Source organism: Coenobita brevimanus, chromosome 2 (genome assembly GCF_032717465.1).
Source record: "Coenobita brevimanus isolate Jiangsu-jjx chromosome 2, ASM3271746v2, whole genome shotgun sequence".
In the NCBI taxonomy this organism is placed as follows: domain Eukaryota; kingdom Metazoa; phylum Arthropoda; class Malacostraca; order Decapoda; family Coenobitidae; genus Coenobita; species Coenobita brevimanus.
In genome coordinates, this window is record NC_136955.1 from 27251110 (window position 1) to 27266334 (window position 15225).

Genomic DNA, 15225 nt, shown 5'->3' on the forward strand with positions numbered 1-15225 from the left:
AGATAATAAAAAAAAATACGGTACATCCCTTAAACGAAAACGATTCTTACAATAGATAATAGCATCTTAAACATTATGTAATCAAGAGCACTAATAAAGTTTAAGGAAATATTTGATTCATTGATTTCTGTTTAATATGGCGTCTGGAAATGGTGATCGGGTCGTGTAGACATCAATCAGGCTTCAGCGAGGGAGCTGGTGGCGAGACTGCATTAGAGGCGACTTTGATGAGCAGGCGTGGCTAATGTGTCAAACTGCTCTGGCGGTGTGTGTGTGCTGTTTGCTGGCAGCTGGGTCGGAACACGGAGAAAGAGAGAGAGAGAGATTTCAGAGGGAGACGGGGGAGCGGGGAGACATAGACAGAGTTACGTAATATGGATCTTGTATATTGCATAGGTAAAAGAATAACATGTGTGCTGCTTGATGATTGTTGGAGAGAGAGAGAGAGAGAGAGAGAGAGAGAGAGAGAGAGAGAGAGAGAGAGAGAGAGAAACGGACAAAGGAACAGACACGCGAACAGACATATGAATAAACAGTCGGACCGAGGAACAGGTACACAGACGAACAGGCAGATAGACCAACAGACAGACGGACAGACAGATAAACGAACATACAGACACACCAACAGACAGGTTGATGAACTGACAGACAGGCAGGCAAACAGACAGACAGACGAACAGGTTGACAGACGAACAGACAGGCGAACAGATAGACAGACGAATAGACAGACAACCGAAAAGACTGACAGACAGACAGAAAGACAGGCGAACAGACACAGACTAACGGACGAACAGACAGTAGAACAAATAGGCAGACAGACGAGCAGACATACATACATACAAACAGACAGACAGACAGACAGACAGACGAACAAACAGACGAACGAGCAGAGAGACAAATGAATAGACAGACAGACGAACAGGCAAACAGACAGATAGGCGTACGAAGAGACAGGCAGACGAACTGACGAAAAGACAGACGAACAAAGGAACAGACAGAACGACACGCAAACAGATAGACAGACGACCAGACAGAGGCGAACAGACAGACAAACGAACAGACATACAGACAGACGAACAGACAGATAGACAGATGAACAGACGAGCAGTCTGACAGACTTCGCTCATCTTTTCCACTCTAATGGTTCTGTAGCTATTTCTTCGACTAATAAAGCAGAGCTCTTTGCCCAAACGTTCTTCTCCAGTTCCACCTTAGACGATTCCCATGGTTTCACCATCACTTCCCTCCTCAGACTTCCTCATAGCCGACATTAAAATTTCTTTGATTGATGTAGTTCTACCATCACTGGCCTCAGTACTAACAAGGCATATGGTCCTGATTGGGTCCTTCCTGTTGTCCTCGAGAACTGTACTTTTGTGCTTACACCCTGCCTAGGTAAACTCTTTCGCCTTTGTCTGTCAACTTCTACCTTTCCTTTTTTTTTTTTTTTTTAATGCGAGGAAGAAGGAAACAAAGGCCATGAGCCCGCTATAACAATTCCCTCCAAGAGAAAAACAAAATACAAGAGAGAGCCAAATTCAAGATCCGTTCATTTTGAGATGCCTGGACACACTGCATTTGAAAGACTGGAGATCATAGGCAGCAGGAAATACAGACAGAGGGAGACAGTTCCAGAGTTGACCTGTTGCATAAATGAAGGACTGGGAGTAACAGTTAACTCTTGCATTAGAGAGTTGGACAGAAAAGGGATGAGAGTTTGCTGCTAGACGGGTGATACGCGCCCGTCGTAGAGGTGGAGGAATGCATGCAGACAGTTCAGAGGAGCAGTGACCATTAAAGTAGCGATAGAAAAGAGATAAAGATGCAACAGTGCGGCGAAGAGACAGAGGTTGAAGGGAGTCAGTAAGAGGAGGAGAGTTAATGAGACGAAAAGCCTTTGACTCCACCCTATTGAGAAGAGCTGTATGTGGTGAGCCTCCCCACACATGAGAGTTGTACTCCACACAGGGGTGGATAAAACCCCTGTATAGAGTCAACAATTGGGCAGGGGTAAAGAAAGAACGGAGTCGGCTTAGCACACCCAATCTCTTGGAAGCAGATCTTACAAGAGATGTAATATGATCTTTCCAAGACAAGTCCCGAGTAAATGAAACCCCAAGCATGTTCAAGGATGATGCAGGATTAAGCTGAATATCATTAAACATTAGTGGGTATACCTGTGGAAGATTTTGACGGGTTGATAGGTGTAAGAACTGAGTCTTAGATGCATTAAAAACAACAAGATTATTTTTACCCCAGTCAGAGATACGAGCCAAGTCAGACATTAGGTGTGCCGTAGCCTCATCCCTTGTTTGTTGAAGTAACTGCTGAGATGGACATTGCGGGAACCGAATGGAAAGGTGAAAAGTGGAGTCATCAGCATATGAGTGGATAGGGTTAGATGTACAGGTTAGAAGGTCATTGATGAATAAAAGGAAGAGAGTTGGTGATAGGACAGAGACCTGAGGAACACCACTGTTGATAGATCTAGATGAACGATGGCCGTCTACAACAGCGGCTATAGAACGACCAGAAAGGAAGCTAGCGATGAAGGCACAGATAGAAGGATAGAAACCGTAAGAGGGCAGTTTGGAAATTAAAGATTTATGCCAGACTTCATCGAAAGCGTTTGAGATGTCAAGTGCAATGGCAAAGCTTTCGCCAAAGTCCCGAAAGGAGGATAACCTGGAGTCTGAAAGGTAGGTGAGAAGATCGCCAGTGGAGCGTCCCTGACGGAGCCCGTACTGACGATCAGAAAGAAGGTTGTGATAGGAAAGATGCCTTAAAATTTTTCCATTGAGAATTGACTCGAAAACTTTTGAAATACAGGATGTTAAAGCAATTGGACGATAGTTGGAGGGTTGGGAGTGGTCACCCTTCTTTGGGACTGGCTGAATGAGAGCAAGCTTCCAGCAAGAAGGAAAGGTACAAGTTGACAGACAAAGGCGAAATAGTTTGCCTAGGCAGGAGGTAAACACAGAAGCACAGTTCCTGAGAACAACAGGAGGGACTCCATCAGGTCTATATGCCTTGTTAGTACTGAGGCCAGTGATGGCAGAAAATACATCAGCTGAAGAAATTTTAATGTCAGCCATGAGGAAGTCAGAGGGGGGAAGTGATGGAGGAACAGCACCGGAATCGTCTAAGGTGGAATTGGAGGAGAAAATCTGTGTGAAGAGATCTGCTTTATCAGTAGAAGAAATAGCTACAGAACCATCAGAGTAGAAAAGAGGAGGGAAGGATGATGAGGGAAAATTGTTAGAAAGGTTTTTGGCAAGGTGCCAGAAGGAGCAGGAAGAATTCGAGTTGGAGAGTTGAGAGCATTTAGTACGGATGAAACTGATTTTAGCAGAGAGAAGAACAGAGTTAGCACGATTCCGGGCAGAAACGTAAAGATGATGTGATTCAGGGGTGGGTTGGCTCTGGTACCTTTTGTAGGCCCTCTCCTTGTTGCGGACAGCATGAGAACAAGCGTGATTAAACCAAGGCTTTCTTGCGTTAGTCAAAGGATATGAGAAAGGAATGTATGCTTCCATGCCTGAGAGAATAACTTCCATACTGCGCAAGGCACACTCAGATGGCTCCCGGCCATGGAAGCAATAATCATTCCAGGGAAAATCAAAGAAGTACTGCCTGAGGGCCTCCCAATCTGCGGCTCCAAAATGCCACAGACGACATTTCCCTGGAGGGTCCACAGGCCGTACCGGAGTGATAGCCTGTCCCAATGAAGGATGATCATTCCCAGCCCTCTAAGTATAGCCCAAGTCCTTTAACATCCTGCATTTCAAAAAATTTTGAGGGTATTCCTAACAAAAAAAATTAGAGCACCTTTCCTATCACAACCTTCTTTCAGATGGTCAGTATGGGTTCCACCAGAGACGCTCCACTGGCGATCTTCTCACCTACCTTTCAGACTCCTGGTCATCCTCCTTTTGAGACTTTGGCGAAAGCTTTGCCATTGCACTTTACATATTAAAGGCTTTCGATCAAGTCTGGCATAAATCTTTAACAACTAAGCTGCCCTCTTACGGTTTCTATCCTTTTATCTGCGCCTTCATCTCTAGGTTCCTTTCTGGTCGTTCTATAGCTGCTGTTGTAGACGGTCTCAGTTCTTCTCCTAGAGCTATCAGTAGTGGTGTTCCTCAGGGTTCTCTCCTATCACCAGCTCACTTCCTTCTATTTACCAATGACCTTCTAAGCTGTAAATCCAACCCTATCCCCTCATACACTGATGACTCCACCATTCTCCTTTACATTCGTTCCCCACAGCATCCATCTCAGCAGTTACTTCAACAAACAAGGGATGAGGCTAAGGCACACCTAATGTCTGACTTGGCTTATATCTCTGATTGAGGTAAACGTAATCTTGTTTTATTGTTTCCAAAACCCAGTTCTTACATCTTTCAACACAACACAATCTTCCGCAGAAGTATCCTCTGGTTTTTAATAATATCCAACTCAATCCTGCATCATCTTAAGTATAACTGGGATTTCATTCTCTCAGGGTTTATCTGGGATAAATCATATTGCCTTTCTTGTAAAAACTGCTTCCAAGTGATTAGGTGTGCTAAGCCGGCTCAGTGTCTTTTTTACCCCTGCACAGTTGTTGATTTTATACACGGGTTTTATTTACGCCTGAGTAGAATACAACTCACATGTGTGGGGAGGCTCCCCACAGACAGCCCTTCTCAACAAGGTGGAGTCGAAGGCTTTTCCTTTCATTGACTCTCCATATCTTATTGGCTCCCTTCAACCTCTGTCTTTATCACACTGTTGCACCTTTATCTGTTTTATATTGCTACTCAAGTGATCACTGCCAATCTGAACCGCCTGCTTGCATCCTTACAACACTACGGCGGGTGGTAGCACCCGTCTAGCAACAAATTCTCACCCTTTTTCTGTCCAACACTCTACGGTACTGCAAGAGTTAACCGTTACTCCCAGTCGTTCATGTATGCAACAGGTCCGCTCTGGAACTGTCTCCCTCTGTCTGTAATTCCTACTGCCTATGATCTCGAGTCTCAAACGCAGTGTGTCCACTCATCTCGAAATTAACGGATCTTGAATTTGGCTCTCTCTTATCTTGTTTTTGCTTTTCCTTGGAGGGAATAATATTTTGGGCTCCTTGCTTTTGGTTCTTTCTTGCATAAAAAAGTCAGACAAACAGACAGACATACAGAAAAACGAACAAATAAACAGAAAGACAAAGAGAAGACAATAGAAAAAACAGAAAAACAGCAAAGAGAGAGATGAGGTTTTGGAACTATGTAGTTACATAAGAGGAGGAACATTGAGACGCTTTTGCATACAGTAATGTAGCTCCCCCTTTTTAAACATTCTTCAGTACGAATGTAAAGCTGTGTATATTATACAGTGAGCTGAGAAGGCAAAAGGTGTGATATGCTGTTGTGTTCATGGTCAGGAGTGGGTGACATTTTGAGGCTGGCTTGACGATGGAACAAAGACCCTCTTGCTTAGAGTGAGGCATCTTATACATAGAATGATTGGAGAGGTTCAGAATAGAGGGCCGGAGCGTTTCGTTGGTTCAGTTGTTTTGATACGGGGTTCATTTACGAAGGATGTGCTATCGTGAATTTGAATCCCTTGACTATGCTTTTTTTTTTTTTTTTTATCTTTCCTTGGCCCACATTTTCGTCTTTATACGCCTTATTTTACTTGGCTCAGTGGCAGGAAAAGGCAGTGCTACGCCTCTGGAGCCACTTCATAGCACTTCTTCGTGACTAGTATCATTCGCTAATTTGCTGTTACAGCTGAGCACTCAAGATGTAGACATGACAATTTTAGGCCAATTCAGAGTAAAAAGATGATGATAATGATTTTGCAGAGTGGACACTTGCAAACTAACGGTTGACCAAACTAATGAGGCAGCTAAACTAACGAGCACGCCATACCAATAGCTACTGTCATCTTGTTATGCTTCACCCTCAGTGTCTTGTGTCTGTCCTATCGTCCTACTAACTTGCTCCATATCACTGTCTGCTGTTACTGTCTCCTCTCTCATATTGTCTGTCTTGTGTCTTACCTGCCATCCTACTAACCTTCACCACATCACTCTCTACCATCAGTATCTTTCCACTTATCGCCTGCAGCTCGTATGGCCTACACTTCTTCTAATCTAAAGAACACCACTGTCATCTACAATCATTTTTTTATTTCACCCCTTGAGCCTTGTACCCTTCCTACCCTCAGACTGACCTCCTCCAATGACTAACATTATAGACGTTGTAGCCGATCCGGGCACATCATAAACGTCTCATATCATAACAAGACTCGCTACATGTAAGCTTATATACCTGCTTATGTTATGTAAATGGTAGTCCAAGTATAACACTCTTCTAGTCCGCTGTGAGATTTCTGATTTGCTGTAGGGACGCCTCATTCACCGTTAACAGCGTCTAACCTGCATCATTTATTCAGATCCAAGTTTCACTGTTACACCCACACCCACACCAGCTGACTGATCCGTCCCCGCATCGTATGATACTGTAGCACAAAGTGTGTTTCTGGCAGAGCTCTATTTATGGACCAACTTGTGTATGTGGGCAGCAGGAAGCCTTCCTGATGTGCATGGGGTATTATACTAACACTCCTTTACGGGGACTACTCTGATATTCTGCTCCGACTAACTCCAGATGACTTTTCTTTTCGATGAGTGCGTCTTAGGAGCCTGAGTGGTGTTACTGTCACTTTTAACTCTCTCATGGGTGGGATAATTCTAGTATGCTATTCTCATTATTAATAATCGATGTTATTTACCTGAGTGGGTCCTAGATGCCTGAAAGTGCTAATTCTTTTCCATTAATTTCCGTTTGGTCCGTGTAACTGTAATGTTCTGTTCCAACTATCACCAGACTAGGTTATTTGACAGAGTGACTCCTCCATAGTCCTAGCAGTCTGTTATGTGGACAGAATAGCATACTTATGTGACAGGCAAGTCTTTGACCAAATGAACAATCTAAATGACAAACAATATAAAGGAAGGCAATTTTCATGCCAGCATCAATTGCACGAAGGCCATTAAGACAGACAATTTTCTTCAAAACACACTCTTCTCCAGGAATCAGGCATGCAATAATTGTTTTAACGTCCAGTTCCCCTGCACGACTGGGTGAACAGGGAAATAAGGAGCGAGTCATTGTTCCTTTCATCTCTAATGGTAAGAACAAGAGCAAGTAAAAAAATAAATATTATATGAAAGTTAGTTGGGCGTCGACAGTCATTGTTGCCTTCCAAGGTGTGTGTGTGTGTGTGTGTGTGTGTGTGTGTGTGTGTGTGTGTGTGTGTGTGTGTGTGTGTGTGTGTGTGTGTGTGTGTGTGTGTGTGTGTGCAATCACTCATATATTGCAATATTAGCTCCTACTAGCGTAAACCTGCATCTCTTGGCGTGAATAAACAACACTTTACGAGACTCAATGTGAGTTTGCGAATGCTTGAATTTATATCCTAAGGGAGCAATTACCCTGGTCTGTAGTCTCGTTTGGTAAATCGGCTTCCTACCCCCTCTTTCTTGCTACTTCCTTTTTCGTATGGCACGTTAACATTTTCTAACAAGTTACTGATGCAGTCTATGTCGATCAATGAAAAGGTGCAAATGATATCGGTCTATATCTCTACCAACCTATCTGTCCATCTATCTATTTCTCTACCAATCAATCAATCAGTCTATCTATAGCCAAATACCTTAATCCCGGAAAGGGAGGTCACATATAAATTTCATCCATTTAACCCTGTCCTCCACCATCAGTTTGCCCTCTCTCCAACTTACACACCCCATTCTCGTATACGAATATCTCCATTTTAGCCCTCCATTCATACAAGTGAGTAATTAGATGATATATGCAAAATAAGTAATTACAGAAGAGGGTTTAGAAATTTTCCCAGGCTGACAAGGGTACGGACCTTCAACACCCTTCCACACTGGCAGCTTGAGGTATCCGAACAAGCTACTCATCAGTTTTGAAACAGGGTGACGAAACACACCATAAACAGTGGAGCAGAAGTAGAGATATTGCTTTTCTTAATCTCGCTTACCCGATCAGTTTCTAGGCATTTATCCTTTATCATACTCTGATGCGACAGATGCTCACGGATCGTGTGGATGGGTCTTAAAACCTTAAAGTGTTACACGTAGTCCAACTTAAATTTTCTGATAAAAACACGAATCTTTGGTTCATATTCTGGTCGGTTAAGGGAGCTGACTAAAACCTCTTCCTTTTTTCTTTTACCTTTTTTTTTTTTTTAATGGTATTTCAGCTTCTTCATAAGATGACATACAGTAATTCTTGATATCACTTGGTAATTTTATTTTATTTTGGGGTGATATTTTGTAAATGACGGTTTCCTGGAGGCTATATATATTAAAAAATGAAGGATTCGAATTCCATTTTAATGAAACTGTTTTGTTTGGTGGACTGTCCGCTCCAGCTAAAACAGTTGTTGCACTTTTCTGTGCCGTAAACCACCATGCGGGGGATGGCTGTAGGGCCGGCCACTACCTTCCATATCTCTGACAGACCTACTTACCTGTGAGTGTTTGTATTGTAAATAATTCTGCTGTTTGTGGAGGTATGCTGTGAAGCATCTATTTGAAACTAGGGGAGCACTCAAAGGAGTGCATCTCTCCGACAAGGGCAGCTTAATTTCCAAACCACTCATCATAATAGGTTAGGTTTTCTCATCAGTGATTAGGGTTTCGCAAAAAGTGTTTCCCGGATCCAGAATCTGTAATATGATCCGGATTGGTACCAAAAATTAATCGATTGTTCGCTGGGACATGGGCTATCTACCCACCAAATTTGGTCCAAATCTCTGTTTTTGAGTAATCCTGCTAAGACAAACAATCAAACAGGGATGAAAACATACTCTCTTTGTCGTAGAAGATTACGTATTTTTTGTGCTTTTATTGCGATTTACATGATGTTAACGTGAATATAATTTTGTTATGATTCGTATGATAGGTTCCCAGGAAAATAATATACCACTGCGCTTTTTATTAACGAGATGCATATTTAGGCCAGGTCGCCCCTGCCTTTTCCAGCACCGCTCGTGTGGACTGCGTAACCTTGGCCTGTGACCAAAGCCTGTGTGCTGGTTTTCCCTTTACCGTACTGTTCTTTTTTTTTTTTTTTTCCGACTCTGAGGATAGGTTTTACAGCCTATTCCCGAGACCCAGTAATCCTCCTACATACTATACATCTTCACGTTACCCATTCGGTGCTAAAACCCACCGCCTATATTGAATACATGCTAAGGCTGTCTCATTCAAGAATGGTGTATTGGTATTAGGTGGGGTATTTGTTACGAAATGTCGGCGGATCTTCTGCTAGATCAATAAAGTCTGCTTTATGGAATGGAAATCCTTCCCTTCCCCTGCGCAGATCGAACCTGGGTCCATTAGAACTGCAAGCCACCTCTCTACCGTTTCAGCCACTGTATTGCCGTATAGCTTCTTTACGTCCACTGGTACCGAATGCCAGTATGTCACCAGTTTACTTTCATCTGTTGGAACTTGGTCACCCATATCCTGAGTACTAGTTATATGTGTGAAATACGACGAGGCTTAGTTACAAGGTATGAATAAGTCTTCTTGGTTACTATTCAAATTAATCCCTGAAGTAACTACACTTGGCCATCAACGAGGCTAAAAGGAGTTAGGGATCTCGGTCAAGTGAAAGCAAACCACAATACCTTGTTTACTCTAAGTGGGCATAAAATTGTCCTCTCTCATTAATGCTGAGTTGTAACAATAGATTAACAAGAAAATATGGTGCTAATCACGAAGAAGCGCTATGAAATGGACGTAGAGCCACAATACTGTTTTTGCTGTGACAATGGATTGACACTAAAAAATGATGCTAGTCACGAGGAAGCTGTATGAAATGGATGTTGACCTATATTATTACTTTTGCTGTAACAGTGGAATAACACTAAAAAATGATGCTAGTCACTACGAAGCGCAATGAAATAGACGCAGAACCATACTACTGTTTTTGCTGCAACATTGGATTAACACTAAAAAAATCATGCTAGTCACGAAGAAGCGCTATGAAATGGATGTATAGCCATAGGATTGCATTATTCTGTCACTGAGCTACGTGAAGTAAACTACAAAAAGGCAGAAATCTGGGTCAATTTAAGGTGAAGCCACTATAGCACCACGTTCATCGAAAGCCAGTGTGTTGTTATAGGGAACTTCACCTTGTGCTGCCCAACCCTTTGATCATCTATAATTGTAATCCAGTGTTTGTGTTTCAGATTTTTTTCTTTTGCCAGTTAGACTACTTGAAACTTGACAAATTGTTTATTGAAATGTAAAGAGAACTTATTTGTAGTGTGTGTGTGTGTGTGTGTGTGTGTGTGTGTGTGTGTGTGTGTGTGTGTGTGTGTGTGTGTGTGTGTGTGTGTGTGTGTGTGTGTGTGTGTGTGTGTGTTCATAAATATCCTTGGTGAGTGTAAGAAGATTCCGCCTGATAACGTTAGTGGACAAATATATAAAAAGATTAGTATTAACATCAGACCCTCGACACAAAACCACTCAGTTCGATCTGTCTTCCATGAGGCAAAGTATATATTGTTTCGAGACAATAGGAGTAAACTAAAAAAAAATGATAATAATAATAAACAAAAAAAGAAAGAAAGGAAAAGGAAAAAGGAGATAGCTGGTTCAGTGTGTTTTAATCTTTATAACCATTGATATAAATAGACACATAGACAGACAGAGACAGACAGGGAGTGACAGACCGCATGATAGACATAGACAATCTGACAGAAAGATTGACAGACAGAAAGACATGCAGACAGACAAACTGACTGATTGACCGATTGATCAGTAAACAGAGAGAGAGAGAGAGAAATCTAGTGAGGAAATGAACAAACTGAGGAAATTAAAGTGAGGGGGGAAGAGAATGGTTGGAAGATAATGACGTAGGGGAAGATGGAGGAGAGGAGGAGTGACAGAAAGATAAGGGTACACAGGCCGGTAAGCAAGTTGGGAGACTCACAGAAAGGTAAGAAAGATAGACAGGCAGATAGACAAGCTGGAATGAAGGAGGGTAGGGAGGTAGGAAGCATAATAGGGAGGTAGGTACAGATGAATGAATGAATAGAGGTGAAAGAAGGAAATCAGAGACATGCGCCTGAGAAATGATGCGAGGTTAATTAAAGTGACAGGAAGAGTGGGACAACTAGGGAGTGAAGGAAGGTGAGAAAAGGGGAAGGAAGGCATAGTAAGAGAAAAGCAGGGAGGAAGGGAGATAGAAAATACACCGTAAACGGAGAAAGGAGGGAAGGAAAAAAAGAGCAGCAAGATAGAGTAAGTCAGATCGAAAGTAGGTAAAATAATATAGAAGTGCATTTAAATGATATATGAATATTAGGTGTGGAAGCAAGAAAGGAACTGATGGTGAGTAAGTGAGCGAAGAGATGAAGAGTGACAGAACGATAAGGAAGGCGGGAAAGTAGGCAAAAGGGAGGGCAAGGAGGCAGAGAGGAGAGCACAAAATGAAGGACGGTAGAAAGAATGGAGTGAAGAGATAGGTAAGAAAGATGGTAAGGTAGAGGGAAATTAAACAGAATCAATTACACCCTTGAATCAGGTGACTTTTTTTTTATTTCTCGAAACTCTTGTATCCACCAAAGGAAAGTTCTCTGGTACTAAAAGTGTTAATGATGACTAACTATATATCTTTTCCAGTTCAGTCCCTCCCGATATGATTAATGTAAAATGAAAATGGAGCAAATTAACTATACTCATTCTACTTTGACGACCCAGAATTGCAGTCTTTGTCTTGAATGTTGAGTTGTGACGATGGATTAACACTGAAATATGATGCTAGTCACGAAGAACTTCCATGGAAAAGCAAGGGAGTCGTAGTAGTCTTTTTCTTTTCTTTTTTAGTTTTTCGCTAAATCTTGTGAAATTAACTGCAAAAGGACGAAAATCTTGGCCAGGACTGGGCTACAAACGCAGTCACAATCCATTCCCTGTCGTAACTCTGGTTTAAATTTGCAGGAAGGATAAGAGGGTTGTCGAACCTGCCTCTGACTCCTTGTCTGTCTTCATAAATAAATCTTAGTTACGAGACGAAAATTACTGCAGGTTTATAACTGTTTTCTGCAGGATGGTCAGGGAAAGAGGTGAAAAATTATTCCCTGTCTTGGTCTTCCTGCAAATATCATATCCATGTTAAGACGGGGAAACGATCGTAAAATATGTTTGAGATCCCCACCCCAGGTTAGGATGAGTTATGGAAATTACGTCCTCGGGCTGAAGGTGTTAGAGAGAGAGAGAGAGAGAGAGAGAGAGAGAGAGAGAGAGAGAGCGAGAGGTGAAAGAGGGAAGGAAGGAAATGAGCGTAAGAGAAAGAAAGAGCAGGAGGAATGCATGGTGATGGAAGGGAAGAGGAGGAATGAAAGCATAGTGGATGGAAAGAGAAAGAGGAAAATGAAAAAAAAAGAGGGAAAAAAAAAAAGAAGGAAAGCAGACGGGCAAATAAGATTAAACAAGAAACGGTACCAAGGCCCAGCAAACCCGTCCCCGGCAATCATATTAGTGCTGACGTATAAACACAGCAGGATATCTAGTCAAAGATGTCACATCAAATTTGGAGTAAATCGGGTGAAAACTTACAGTTTTATATCCATCTGAAATTTTCGGCCCGACCCACGTGACATTGATCAGCGGTGATCCCCCTGATGTAATGAGGTACTGTGCGTTATACTCGTAGGATGAAGATATGAAAGATGCAGCTTTAGGTTTGGGTGTCATGTCGATATGACGAATATCAAAGGAGTTATGGCGAAAAAACGATTTTTTATTTTTTATTTATTTATTTTTTTAATTTTTTTACATTTTTGAGGGGAGTACAGCCTGGTCCTTGGCCCAGTTTGGCCCAAGATTTAATCAGGAGATCAGAAAGTCATAGCTCATCATCCCTGTAATTTTAGTTAAAATCGCGCAAGAAGTTTTCGCGTAAAGTTGTTAATAGATAGACGGACAGACAAACAAAGAAACAAACAGATAAATCGAATGAAAACAATACCCGTCCCCGAGCTCCTCCGGGGCAGGGACGGGTAATAAAGTAGGCAGGCAGGCAGAGAGGAAGGGAGGAAGGAGGGAAAGAAGGAAGGAATGGGGGAAGAAGGGCATAGGGAAAGAAAGGAAAGAGAGAAGACAAGGACATAAAAGAGAAGGTAAATAGAGACACCGAAAAACAGTAATAGAGAGGGCAGACCGTAAGAGAGCGAAAGCAGGAAGGAAGGAAGGGTGACAGGAAGATAAGGAAGGTAGGCAGGCAGGCGGGCAGTGGGGGGGAGGCAAGGAGGTAGAGATCGGCGCCTGCTCTGCTGTGGGTGAGGCCGGAGGGAGGGAGGGAGGGAGGGAGGGAGGAAGGAAGGCAGGGGTGAGGCAGGAAAGAGATAACCGGGAAAGCAGTGTGGTGTTGGAGGCGGCAGAGGAAACACCAACAGCGCCGTAGAGAATCTGCCTCTCACACCTGCCTCACACTCCTGCCTCAACGTAACACTTACACTCTTGTTTCAGCGAAGGACTTGTCTCATACACACCTACCTTACACACTAGTCCTGCCTTACATGCCTGCCTCAGAATAGTACCTGTCTCACATACTTGCCTAATACACCTGCTCCTCTCATTTGTCTCACACACCTGTTTCAACGCAACACCTGCCTCACACACCTGTTTCGCACACCTGCTTAACACATCTATTTGTCTCACATCTGCCTCACACACCTACCTGCTTAACACCTGCCTCACACACCAACCTGTATTACATCTGGCTCACGCACTTATCAGTCTCACAAATCTACCTGTCTCACGCCTGCTTCTCATACCTATCGGTCTCACGCCTGTCTCACACACCTGTTTCACACCTGCCTCACACACTTACCTCTCTCACATCTGCCTCACACACCTATTTCATACATGCCTCACAAATCTATTTCACACACCTGCAACACACACCTGCCACATCACACACTTGACCCAGATCCGGCCTCAGTGTAACACCTGTGCAGTTAACTCGATATCCGTCATAACTGTCTTGAACGATTATTATTTTTTCCCGTCATTCGAATATGCTGATTAAACAAATAAAGTTTTCTCTGGAATTTTTAAACTTTAATTATAATAAACTATGAGAAAATGACAAACTAAGTGATGTGTTTCTGTATCAAAACTTCATTAAACGCTTATCAGTGATGTGAAATTACTGGCAAAATGACTCGAGTTATTATTATTATTATTATTATTTTGGCATATACACTTTATACTGTTATACCGTGTGTGCAGACCCTGAACTTTAAGGCGGTAAATCAAGAGGCAGTGACGTTGTGGTAATAATTTATGTAAATCTGTTGACTGCGGGCAGCTTTAATGGACTCTGGCCAAACACGTTTATGTAATGTTGATATAATTCATAATGAAGAAAATCAGACTACAATCGCCTCTTGTGACAAAAATATTAATACCGATGTGAAATTAATAGTAGTATAAGTGGAACGAGAATGAACAAAAACAAATAACTTTCATCTTTTTCATCATCATCCATTCATTGCCAGACGCTATGTATCCCAAACGGGGTGGCCAACGGCTTAGAGTTAATTGTTTTACAGGGAGGGGCACTAATCCTCCACCAACCCCACTTGACACGTAGGGAGAACGTTATGCCAACAGCATCTGGTGTTCCCAGGCGGTCACCCATCCAAGTACTAACCAGACCCAACGTTGCTTAACTTCGCTGATCGAATGGGAAGCGGTGTACTCAACGTGGTATGACGTGAAATGCTGATAAAACTCATAATAACCTGAAACAAATACAAATTGCCTTGCATGTGGGGAAACAAAGAAGATAATACACGTGAATCTAGTGACCCTAAAATTAAATACCCCATCAAAGCCCGTATTCTCGTCGGTTAAGGAAGCTCCCTAGCACCTTTTCCTATGCGATTTATTTTTATCATTACACCATACTGTCCCCTTCTGTGTTATAAAAACCCTTCAGAGATGGTCGTACTCTTCATAGATAACGTACAAGAGGATATCAACCAGCCAGTAGTGGGCATAAAACGCTCAGGAAGGGATGCTGGGGAACTTCCTTACCTGCTGGGATTACGGACACAAGCATTCTCCTCTCACGCTGCAGTAAAAGTGAGCTTATTAAAACTGAGAGGATGTGGATGTACACAAGC

At 42.5% G+C, this 15225-nt stretch overlaps 1 pseudogene; it reads right to left on the reverse strand.

The window, feature by feature from the left end:
• Window positions 1-14701: 14701 nt before the first annotated feature.
• Window positions 14702-14819, reverse strand: LOC145392720 (5S ribosomal RNA; annotated as a pseudogene).
• Between the last annotated feature and the right edge of the window lie 406 nt (window positions 14820-15225).